Here is a 13,194-nt window from a genome sequence, read left to right as displayed (position 1 = left end):
CACGGGAGAGGAACCGAGAAGAGTTTCTGGCCGTTGCCAAGTTTTCTGAAACGGGACGACGGGATCTCGGAGGACTTGGCACTTGACAGGGTGGAGGAGGGACGTCATATTTTTCTAACGAGAAGAAGGAAAAAAACTAACAAATAAACGAGGTTCGATAAAGAGATTGAGCAAAGTACAATTCTTAGATATTATTAAAAAGAGGAGGGGGTGTGAAATGATACATATCATCGTCAACGAATTTTTGATTAAAAGGGGAGGTTTCGAAGAGAATTAAGCAAGAACATCGAGCTACTTAATTGGAACAGAGAGATAAAGTAACAGAGGAGGATGACGAGAGGGAAAGTTTTCACAAACTCGAATTAACCATCCATCCATCTCTCGTCGATCGATCCTCTGATCTCCCCAATTTAATTCCAACAACCCTGTTTTCTTACGAGAGAAAAACTTGGTAGGAAAGATTCGTAAAAATCCGACCAATTATCGAGGCGAATTAACAAGATCGTTTGTTGTACCTCGAGACATTCTGAATCGATCGAGACAAAGGAAGGGAGAGAGAGAGAGAGAGAGAGAGAGAGCCTCCTTTGAAGCTTTCCTATTAAATTCAACGAATTATTTTTAAACGGAAAAAAGAAGACCTAATTCTTCGTTCTGTGTCTCCGATTTCTTCTTCTCGCACGCGAATTACAGAGAAAGCTGTTCGGTGATCTGAAGATGCTGAAGAAAGTTTCGAGTTTCTTTCGATCGAATTGTTTTTTTGTACGGTTGTGGGTGTTCGCTCGAGTTACGAGGAAGTTAGAAGGACGGCACGGTCGGTGGTTTTCGCCTCCCTGCATTGACTTCCGGTATCTCGCGGGAGAAGAGTTCAACGCTCTTCTTTGCAACCCTCACGAGTCTCACGGGACGTCGCGTGCAGTAAAATTACGGAGAAGAGGAGGATATCCTCGTTGTGCTTCAATCGTACGATCCATCAATAATGGAGTATTTTTATGATCTATTAATCCGTGCAATTTTTCGATTTCTATCGTGATTGAAATTGATGAAAGGAATAAGTTTGTGTTGAGAATTGTAACAATGGAAGATTTTAAAAAGAATTCGGAAAGAAAGGAATATTTTCCTATTTTTCATTCGAACAAAAGAGAGAATATATTCGTTGGTAAAATTCGTAAATAGAGAAGAATTTTTGATCGAACCTTTCCCCTTTAATTAATTTCAAGATTATTTAGAATTATTGTCGAAGAGAAATTTAAATTTCCACCAGTTTTCTATTTAATCGATCGAATATCTTCGAGATATTTTTTCGAAAAATCGATTCGAAGGAATTAAGGGAATTCTTTTTGGGAGACGTCTTGCAATTGATCGGACGATTTAAAATTCACGACGGAATTCGAACGTGCAGGGGAAGAATCTTTATAAGGATTGGAAAAAACGCTTAAACGTTTAAAAAAAAAAAAAAAAAATACGAAATCAATTTGCCGCTTCTTTCAAACCGTGCGCAATCACGTTTCTCTCATTAATGTCTCGGGGCGAATTTAAATAAGTAATCGGGCTAAGCAATTAACCGGACGAATCTGTGGGCGTTTGCATGATTTATAACTACGTCATCGGCTTGTTAACCGACCGATATTTAATCAAGCAAATCTGTGTAACGCATACACAGGATTTCCTTTAAGCGCGTTGTGCATATTGCACAAAGTGGGCGCGCAAACAGTATCATCCCCCCCTCCCCCTTCGCCAGATTGTTTATTCTGCAGTGGTTGAAAATAACGCAAACACCGTTTCTTCGATTTCGATATAAAATTTAACTTCGATATTAAATTCTTCAGCTCAAAGTAAGATTGCTAAGGAATAATATTTATAATAAAGCGAAAATCACTGGATTGAGAATTTTTATGCAGTCAATGCGACTACATAAATTTAAATACATTTTGTTCCAATTCTCACGACCGAAAGTTTTAGCTTAGACAATCAAAAAGAACCTCGTTATATATTATAAATTTTTATACACTTTCGACGCCACATGATCAAAAGTTCCCAATTCAGAAATACAGAATTGAACTCATTATTCGTAATATTTAAATCGATAAGACATTCACTTATTACGAAAAGCGTGTATTCAAAAGTCACACGACTTCGATAATAATAATAATAATTTTTCATCTCTCGATTATTATCGCGAAGAATGGTATACTCGACCGCAGCATCGACAAAAAAAAAAAAAAAAAAGAATCGCAGATACAAAACGGTATCGAAAAGGCCAGCGTGGAAAAGGAGCGATATTAAAAATAATTGGGGAGAGCTAAATCCGAAAGGCATTTAAAATCGGAGAATATAAAAGGTACACATCCATCCCCCTATACAGGGATAATCAAGCAAGATGAAATCGCGAAATCGATCAGCTCGATGAAACGAGAATTAAATTTATCCCCTCCCCCCTATCTATCGATATTACTTGGAACTTTTATGCCCCTTTTCCATTGGTTACGCGACCCATTAAAGCCGGCCAGTGTGCTTAAACTCTTTTTCCTCGTTCGAAATATTTTACCCGGCCCATTTTGCCGGGGATAAAAAAGGGGTTGGAAAAATATATAAAACGACTCACTCGATACGGAGGAGGGGAGGAGGAACAACGAGAAGCGCGATCATCGAATCGATAGATAACAATATCTAGCATTTCGAGATTGCATATCGCGTTTACAGGGAATCAGGGTTGTATATCGGCCAATTGCCTCCGTTTCCCCATTTATGACGGCAATCTCGCTATTTTCTCGATACATCGGGCTTGAAATAGAGTGAGCGGTGCCCTGGCGGCGGTGGCTGTGGCTGTGGTGGTGGTGGGATAAGCCTGAAGGGGTGTGGAGGATGTTCAAGTTTAAATAATCATTGAAAAAAGGGTTTCTCGATTTTTCTAAATTGAGATTATCGTGTGTGAATAATTAATTATAGAGGATATATATTTTTTAATGGCAAAATCTTTGAAAATGGAAATTGAAACGTAAATCAAGATTAAGAGCAACATTTTAATTGGAATGATGAAATATCATTTAAAATGGAGATTAAAAATTGGATTAATTAAAAGTGGGGAAATATGGTACGGATTAAAAATATTATTCTTTCCTTATTAAAAAAATTAAGCTTTTAAAAAAACGATACCACTGGATGGGTAACGGGCCAGAAATTTATCCTCCCGAAAATAATTCAACAAATATATATATATATATCGATTCTGTTAAAACAAACGAGCCAATTGCATGTATCTACGTGTATAACGTAAAATGTACTTTTTCTTTTACAACCCTTGGAGGTGTTAGCATAACGTTACTTCACATTATTTTCAAGTTCTGCCCCCTCAAGTAAAATTCCCGCTCTCTTTCCATTTCATTTAAAGCACGAGTAATTTCCAAGTCAAGGCAATCCAACGAACACATTCTTTCCACCACCCTCTCCCTTCCCCCACGAACGAAATTCCTCCATTATCTTTTATTTTCCTTCCTCCACCTATCCTTGCCACCGCGTAACGATATTTCAAAAAGTTGCAATGTCGAGCGAAAAACAAAAAAAAGAAAAGAGAAAAAAGATAACCTACTTCTCGAAAAAAAAACCCTCCATACTAAATCATCCCTGTCCTAATGGCGTGGACAAAAAAAAAAAGAAAAAGGGAAAAAAAGAAGAAGAAGAAGAAGAAGGAGAAGAAAAAAAAATATACACCTAAGTCTTAATTACTTTCCGCTTTTTCTAACGTTCGCTCTTCATCCAGATGAAACGCGTTGATTCTCGTTAAAGTAACCCAATAAACCCCTCTCTTTTTACTCGGAGAAGGGGGACGGCGGAGGGGGATAAAATTTCTCTCGAGCCCGGCCGGCTTAACGCGTTACGAAATATTCGACGCATGTTCCGTAATTCTCAGCAGCCCGCCGGCGAAATAAGGGCGAAAAGTTGCAGTTAAGCGCTAATTGCTTTATCCTTACCTCCGTGTCGTGCCTTCGTTGGATCGAGCGTCGCCAACCGGAAACTACGGTCAACCGCCTCCGGAACCAGCAACACCATCGATCGATTGCTTCCTCGACGATACTCTCCACATAAGATACTGAGATACCTCCTGAAATAAGTCGAATCCTTCGGTAAATAACTCGAAGAAAGTTGTTCTTCCTGGTATTTTGGAGGAAGAAGGTAAAAAAAAAAAAAAGTACGAATCGAAATTCACGGAATTTGATAATACGCGGACGCCTTTATCGGATGAAATATCATTTTCTCGATAATTTATTCGCTTTTAGAGTTTAGGGTGGATTTTTGATCGATTGTTTTCCGATAATTGATAATTCGCGCGGTAAATAGTCCAAAACAAAAGTTGTTCTTTTCCTTTTTTTTTTTTTTTGGAAAGGGACTTTGAGAGAAAATTTGGTATTCGAAGGAGAAATTAACTTTTGAAATGTTTTATGGTGATATGTATGTTAATTGACAATTTGTTTGGGATTAATCGAATTCTCGACGGAAGAGATTTGTGTATATTGGAGATTTCAAAGAAATCTATTTTGCTAACGTGGAAAGATATGGCCTGATACAATTAATCGGGCGTGTGAACGGATCGTTGAATGGAAATTTCGAAAATGCTTTGCACGCTGATAATTTTTGGATGATGAAATATCCTTTTTTCGATAATCCATACTTTTAATGTGAAATTCGATGATTTATTCGCGATGTCAGTCCGTTTACCAGGCTGACTTAAAAACGTTTAAAAAGTATAATAAATGGAAACAATAAAAGTTGCGAAACGTAAAATGCAAAATGGAAATTAATGGATATTGAAAGAAAGGATGAAATGTAATAAAAATTGAAATATCGAAAAGTCATATGTGAAAATATATAAAGAACACGTTGCAGTAATACGCATTTGTATGAATATTTAATGGTATTCATGTAGTTGTACACTATCAATCAAAATCCTCATAAATCTTTAAATTAATTTCATAGAATCAAATAATATATTTTTGCGATTGAAATTGTTTCTAATACCATTTTTTTTTATAATTAAATTATACTTAAATTGAAATTATATTCTCTTAATAGAAATTTTTGGAACAAAAATTATCGTTCAATTAAAATCTCTCTGATCTCTCAAAGTTTAATAAATATGTTCAATGAATTTAAAAAAATTTGCAAATTTTTCGATATTTCATAATATTATATATTCTATACGATAAAGGAAAAATTATATCCGGATATTCGTTAACGCGGCTATCTTTTCATATATATCTTCGAAACTCGATCTTTTTACGTTCGAACGAAGAGTGCGTCGCGACGTATTATCATTATCACCGAGCTCGTTGCATTCGCGTTATTCGTTCAGAATTGCGCTATGCTAGACATGCAGCTCTATATCGAGTATCGTGTCACGTGTTTCACGCGAGTTCTTAAGAAGATTGATCGTTGCCTATGTGAGCGTATACTTGTATAATGTATACGTGTATAACGCTTTCGTTTCTCGTTCGAGAAGGTAAATGGTGTTCCTGTATATACGTGCACGCGTTTTCAATGGAGTATTGTTTGCCCAGACATTGTATTTTGAGCACGTTGACTTGATTCTGGAGGTAGTAATTGAAATGCTACCTTATGGAATACAATCTTTAATTCAATGCCATCTCGCAAGTTTTAACGATATTTTACATCCTTTACACGAGATTAACAAGGAATCAAAGCTAAATTTCTAATAATAATTTTATTAAAAATAGTGAATGTGATAATGAAAATAATTAACGATTGTTAAATGTTTATTTGTGTAAATAGATATGATTAATTATGGAGAAATATTATTAAATACAAAATTGTTGAACAAAAATCAAAATCATTCAAAAATTCGGTTCTTATATTCTCAAATGGCAAATTATTTCTTCGTGTATATTTAATTACTTTTCAATTTATTCTCAACCATCCACAAAACGCTTCCTTCTCTCGAAATTCCACTCTATTCTCGAACCCAACTACAGCAAACTATTACTCAAACTATTCCTCCCTATATCCAACCTGTCCAAGCTCATACATGTCTCTTCGTTCGAACGTATTTGAGAACGCATCTGCCCCGCCTCGAATAACGTCAACCCACGTGTGTTTGTGTGTGTAACATCAATATTAGCACGCGCATATTCGCGATTCGCATTTGTTTGAACCACCGCGACTTGCACGCGTTTCTCCGTTCTCTTCTGGCATTGTCTTTGCGCCCATGCTTTTCATCATATTCCAGTGATGAACGTGTATACGTTTACATATATACAGTGTGTCTTGCAATTTTCAGGTTTGCTTAATAATTTTCTGGTTCCTGAAATTAAATATATTACTATATTAAAAATCATTTCGTCTTTCTTAGTATAATATAAAAATTTGATATGAAAAAAAGAAGGTTATGTAGATTTTACGAATAGGTTATGTAATTCTAACGAAAAGGTTATGTGAAATAAATTTCGTATAATAGCAATTATAAATACTTATCTATATCTTGGTTTTTTAGTAATTGCAAAGATTAATCTGTATTATAATTCAAAATTTAAACACTTTCACACAACTTATCCCAATCCATGGATGATGAAAAACATTTTGGGTGAAATTGATACGAATAAAAATTACAATTTTCAGTTTTATTTGAAAATCGAACAGGAAATATGTATGAGTTTTGAAAATTTTAGGACACACTGCATATGTGGGGCCTGGTGTGCATCTGTGACGTGCATCTGTGATCGAACAAATACACGTAAGCGCAAACTCGTAGAGACACAAGCCAGCCAGCGAGAACGCTTTAACGAACCAGCAACGCCCGAAGCGATCGTGGGAGGCATCGTCCTTGTTTTCCGCGTAATGAATGCGAAATTGAATAACATCCGGCGTCGAACGTTTACCCTAGCCCCGCGAGCTTTCATCGACACGATTCGAGCTAGCTCGCGAATGTCAGCCATCTCATTTCGTCGCGCGAGTTATATTCAGAAGATCATTTGGGCGAGAATGAAGAAGTTTCGATATTAATATATGCTCAAAATCTAGTCATCGCTATTATTATATGTAGTATAAGTAAGAATATCATGTCATAATTTGAATAGTGTTATATTTTGAACAACGGAAATTACTTGGACGCGTGATTAGGTTAGATTAGATATACGAAGAGTTATTACTGTAATAGCTTGTTATTACTGCAAAAAGTTTAGTTAAAAATGGAAATGACTACTTTATTAATTAATTCACTTACTTGTTAAATTACTCTCCATTTAATATCTGTTCCAATATATATTCACATTTCAAGCAATTATTTCGAAGCGTCACTTTGCACACTTTACACACGAAATAGATAGCATTGGTATTACCATATACATCTCATGCAATACTTTCTCTGATTGGAAAGTCACGTGACCACTTAACTATTTGCACGTATTATATATTCGTATTATTTTATTTCTATTTAATAATATTTGAAGTAATTTATTTTTATTGTATATTTATAAATAGTTTTTACGAAATTTTGATATCGTAGAAATTCACAATTAAATTCATAATTAAATATTTTAATTTTTTACATGATTTTTAGTGGAAAAGAACTATATCGTATTAGCCAATCAGAAAGCAACTTAGAAAAATAGGTGCGTATGCAGCGAGCCATGTCAGTTATTATTGAAAATCATGGAGGCTGGGTGTGTTTCATCGAAATAGGTATGTAACATTAAATAAAACTTCTTTTTACAATTTATTAAATTAATTATTAGTTAAGTTATTAATAGTCTAATTCAATGCGTTTATTTGATCATTTATTAAATATTATTAAATATTATTAAATATTATTATATTAAAATTAAGTATTTTTTAGAACTTTTTTTGCTTCATTTTTTCATCGATCGTGCATATTCAATTGTTAAAAAATACTGTTAGCTTATATTGAATCAAAATTTGAACTTTATTTTAATATTGTTTTATTTTAATATAATCAATTTTTATTTTATATATTTATTTTGATTTTTATTTTTATAGATTATTCTTCAATTGCTTGTGCAATATCGAAACAATCGTAACAATTAACAATCATGATTTTTATACAAATATCTCGTAAGTAATATATAATAGTGCAAATATTTTACGTTTATTACGCGTTACGTCTATTGCGAAATTTGTATTGCGAAAACATTGTTTATAGTACGGCCTTTCTTTGGTTTGTATTCATTGTTTCGGTTTCGATTTGTTCGTTCGTCTTGTTTATATCGAGTTGTAAGACAAATCCCCACTCCAATTTATAATTCTATAGAGGAAATCGTGGCGCGAGACGTCATTGTAGTGTCGATAGTCGTAGCGATTAGACATATTTCGAATATCGTGTAATTTATTTTCTGCGTAGTTATTTATTTTATACATTTTTTTTATAAAATTTGAGTGTAGTTATTATTTTATTTTAATATTTTATATCTTTTATATATTTATATTAAAATTTCAATTTTATTTTCTATATAATATTAAATAATATTAAATAATTAGTGAAATTGCGCAGGAAAAAATTCCAAGATGGATGCCATCATATTTTCTATTCTATTTCTTACCGTTAATTTTCATTTAATTTCAGATATTTGTGACCGCGTGCAATGCGGTTATTAGAGTCAGTGTTTGTTGCGTAAAAATATTTTTAATATTTTTTAGAGCATAATAATTCTAATTAATTTAATTACTAATCATTCGTGAAATTAGAATCAGTGTTTGTTCGCCATTTTTTTTTACAATTTAAACAGATTATTTTTAGTCTTTTATTTTATTTTATTTTTTACATTTTAAATATTTATTGTCGGTATATATTAGAGTCAGTGTTTCTTTCAAAAGTATAAGGCCATTTTATTCTTTAATAGGTAAATATCTTTCTTTCTTATATTTTGTTATATTTTCTTACAATTGATTTTATTACGTTTTTCAAAATATTATATTTTTCCACATTTTGTTTTACAGCATTTATTCCTATATGATGGCGATATTTACACAGTGACACAGTGACTTTCCATCACAACATTCTTCGCATCAAATGGTGAGTTGCATGCATTTTTGTTCCTTCAATCATGTCATGGGATAAAAAATCCGCATTGACATGGGTAATTGGTTGCATTATCTAGAATTTTGCGTGTATTTATTACTCGTATCAGATCCATGCATTAGTAACATTTCTTTTTCTATGCTTTACTTATCATTCAGGTCTTTTTTTTGTTAGTAATATGATTAATTTGATAATTAGTTTGATTATATATGTATATATTTGGTATAGTTAATCTTTCGTTACAAAATTTTTTTCACACTTTCAATAATTAGATAAATAATGTCAGAGAGCACTCGAAATTTTTTATTTATTTTTGAGATTAATATTTTAGAACGTGTGACGTAAAGTTCTATAAAATTTCGCGTTTATTTTGTACCTCGTTTGCGGTATCACGCCACATCAGACACAGTGGTCGAACTTGTTGTTTAGCGTCGTTTAGTAGGAATGTTTCCAATCGATGCCGGGTATCGGTGGTAGAATATTGTCCATCACTTAGAACGCGTCGCGATCGACCAAATGTTTCGTGTCCTCGGTTACTTTGGTCAAGAGGACTTCTATGTGCTATGAATACAACCGATTCAACTACCTGTGGTTTGTTGATGTCACACGGATGAAATATTCGCTGAAACACGAAACATTCGAACTACGTGGTTCATTTAGTGGAATTTCATTTGCGTACGTGTAAATGAAAATGGTATAAATATTTTTAAACAAAATTGAGATAATGTTTTTGGTTTTTGGTCATTTCATAAGAAAATATTCGAAATCAATATCTCCTTAAGCATATCTCCTTTATTTAAAAATAGTTTAATACAAGCATATTCTTATATGTAAATTAATTTTTCGTTAAAAATTTCTATCACTATTATTTCTGTATATATATGTTTATATATATATATTATATATATATAATATGTATATATATGTTTTTATTGTATTGAATTTTTGGGAATATTTATAAAAAAAATTCTATTTATTCCGTTCAATTGATTGGAAAATTCATTTTTATTCATTTTAATCTATTTATTTTTTAAATGGAGTAATTTCAATTTTATAGGCGAGAGATTTATCGTTTAATAAATTCTTTTTATTGTAATGAATTTTTATCGGGTTTATATCGAATTTATAAAAATTGCATTTATTTGTTTATTCATCTTAATCTATTTGTTCTTCAATAGTTATTTATGCAGATAAATTGTTCGATCAATTTTTCGCAACGAAAAATTTTTTTTATCGTTATGTATTAGATATTTTAATTTATTTTTTTTTTAAAAGTAGGAATTTTACAAATTTTTTTAACAATATTCGGTTAAATTTTTTTTTAAATAAATTATCATCTACGAATACATATTATGTATTCAATTATTCAATCTTTAGTAGCTTTTTCGCTCACAAAGAAAATTTCAGTTTTACATTTTAATAATTTAAATAATATTTTTATAATGCAGTATTGTTTTCAATGCATTACTTATTTAATGCGATTCCCTATCACGTACGAGTGATATCATTTAACTGAATTATTCATTCGTTAAAATAATCCACTATATTTATTTTCCGTCATTAATAAATGAATGAATAATGCGACGATGAAAATTATCGGTCATTTTCAAACATTGAAACTTCGAATTAATTCCTCGCCTGATAACAATATCTTCGAGATGTCATGGATTTCTAAAATAATCGAAAGACGTCATACAATTTTAAAACTTGTTCGAATTTTATTTCACTCGACGAAAATCATTTTTTTAACGAACATATCGTTATCAGATAGAAATAATGATTATTCTTCACAGATTTTATTAAAAATATAATAAAAATAAATAAGCTTTTCGAAATCTATCATTTCAATCATTTCGTAATCAATATATATATAGATAGATCTTGCATTTATTTTCATCCATTATTATTCATATTTTTATCGATACGCATTTGGATATTTATCGATATTAACTCGTAATAAAAGGAGCATCGTTTTTTAATTACTTCAAATGAAGTACGTACTCCATGATCGATTCGTTTCTTCGATTCTTTACGCGATTAATGCTCCACAATTGTGAAATTCCTCTTCATCCGCGAAAAATTAACTCTTGCACGAGCTTGATAGCGATGGTACAACGTGTGCAGGAGACAAAGTTGCTCCGGAGAGATTCCAATTCACCTTCTCTCTGTCATAGACAAACGTATTAACTCTTCTCTTGCTATACGGGTAGCCCGTGTTATCGTTAGTCTGACAGGTGCAAAAAAGGAAAGAGACTGTGATTCTTTGTGTTAAAGATAGTGGCAATATGGACACGATATTTGGATATACCTGCATTCTCTGTTCTTTTTTTTTTTTTTTTTTTTAAATCTCGTCCATTAGAATTCGTGTACGGCAAGCGTATTTTTCCGAAATAAGAGTTTTAACTCGTTCGTATATTTTTTCTTAAAATGGATACATCGGAAAGGATGAATTTTCTTTGTTGATTTAATTTCTGCGGGGAAAAAGTTTGGTGTTTTCATTGTCTCGGTTTGCGTTGGAAAAATGAGTCGAAAATCGCGCGTTTATTAAACGTTTATTAGATAGGAAGATAGTGTCGATTTTTGGGAATAAATAAATTATTTTATTACGCGTATAATTTCCAATCTCTTTTGAGTCATTTTAATCCCTTTTTAGATACTTTAATTTGCTTAATTAGAATATTTTACCACTCTCGAGAATGATTATTAAGTGGATATTGATTTTTTCGTGATATTTTCAATTTTGTTTTCATAACCCGTATCACTTTAATTTCAACCAAAACTTAGAATTTATTGTGACGCAAAATCCATTTTATCGTCTATCTCGAGATCAAAGATCGGTGTAACTTTTCAACCCGAACAATATATCGTATTCTTATATTCACGTTATATAAATATGGGAATAAATTCAAATAAATTCTTCGACAGTAGAAAAGTATCTCGATTTCAATTCTCCAAAAATTTCCATCGATAATCGTTGGTGAACGCCGGGGAAGGGGGTGGGGAGGGAACAGGCGTTCCTCATATAGTACCATAAGCGGGAAAGAATTATCGGGAATGCGCAATTCAAGATGGCATCCAGCCAGATAATCCGTGGAAGCGAGTCAACGAGAAAAATATAAAAGCGGCCCTTTCACGAAACAGCGCGATACGAAATATCGAGGGGAGGGAAGAGGGGGGAAGAAAGAAATGGAAAAGAATGCCGTGGATTGCAATCGATACCGAAACGAGGGGAGAAGGGGGAGAGGGGGAGTGGATAAACGATACCGGCCACGGGGTGGAAACGAAACACAGACTTAGAGAATTGTAATGTAAGATTTCCTTATTCTTTGCGGGGAGGGAAGGGGCGGATAATCGACGGTTGCGAATCGAGATTGCCAAGAAGACATTCTTAATGGAAGGAAGATAAAAGATTTTTAAAGATCTCTAAGTTGGAATTGAATTTATTATTACGATAATTTGATGAAAGTAATATAGTAATGTTTGTTTTTCTGATGGTCGAAAGATTTAGGGAAAATTAGATTTGCAACACGCGTAATTAATTTTAATTTTAAGAATCTTAAACTCGTGTATGGGCGACGAAAATCGAGGTTTAATTATTGCGGCGGTAATTAAATAAATCAATTATATTTAGTGCAAGATTAGACTTCTTAGAACGGAAAGAAATTATCGAAGTTATTTATAGAATTAAAAAATTTTCGTGGAACGAATTCGACAAAATTATCGAAAATTTACAATTAATTTTCTATTTCTAAAGCAATTTTTTTTCCAATTTTAATTAAAAAAAAAAAATAAGAAACACGAGAATATTCGTCAATATTCGTGATGCGTAATCTCCCTCCCCTTCCTTTTTCAAACAACCCTTTGACAACTCTTTCGACACGTATCGAAAGGCACGTTATTAGTGACAGACACGTCTCGTCCGTCGAACCCGTCGTTGGTTTATAATAATAAAGCCGGTATTCGGAATTCGGAATATAAAATTCAAATGGAAATTAACGCGGGTGGAGCTCGGCAGGGGTGGTTTTCAAAGAAGCCACCCTTTAGAGACGGTGGCGGAATCCGCGATAATTATCACGGGGTAGGAAATTTTCGCGCCCGCCTTCATATTATTTTCCAACCCCTATTCGCGTATATACACACATACATAAATA

At 32.8% G+C, this 13,194-nt stretch overlaps 1 long non-coding RNA gene across 2 annotated transcripts in view; it reads left to right on the top strand.

Moving 5' to 3' along the window:
• Window positions 1-5,878: 5,878 nt before the first annotated feature.
• The window catches only part of LOC102672326, a 23,425-nt gene continuing 16,109 nt past the window's right edge, over window positions 5,879-13,194 (top strand). The window contains exons 1-4 of one of the 2 annotated variants that reach the window (XR_420793.2): window positions 5,879-6,289; window positions 7,568-7,689; window positions 8,005-8,079; window positions 8,516-8,550. This is a non-coding gene — a long non-coding RNA (uncharacterized LOC102672326). Of the gene's footprint in view, window positions 6,290-7,567; window positions 7,690-8,004; window positions 8,080-8,515; window positions 8,551-13,194 lie in introns of those variants that run through there. The other variant, XR_004151758.1, reaches the window with a different exon arrangement.

This window comes from Apis dorsata, unplaced genomic scaffold (genome assembly GCF_000469605.1).
Source record: "Apis dorsata unplaced genomic scaffold, Apis dorsata 1.3 scaffold_52, whole genome shotgun sequence".
Taxonomy (NCBI): Eukaryota; Metazoa; Arthropoda; class Insecta; order Hymenoptera; family Apidae; genus Apis; species Apis dorsata.
This window is presented reverse-complemented; position numbering and strand designations above follow the sequence as displayed.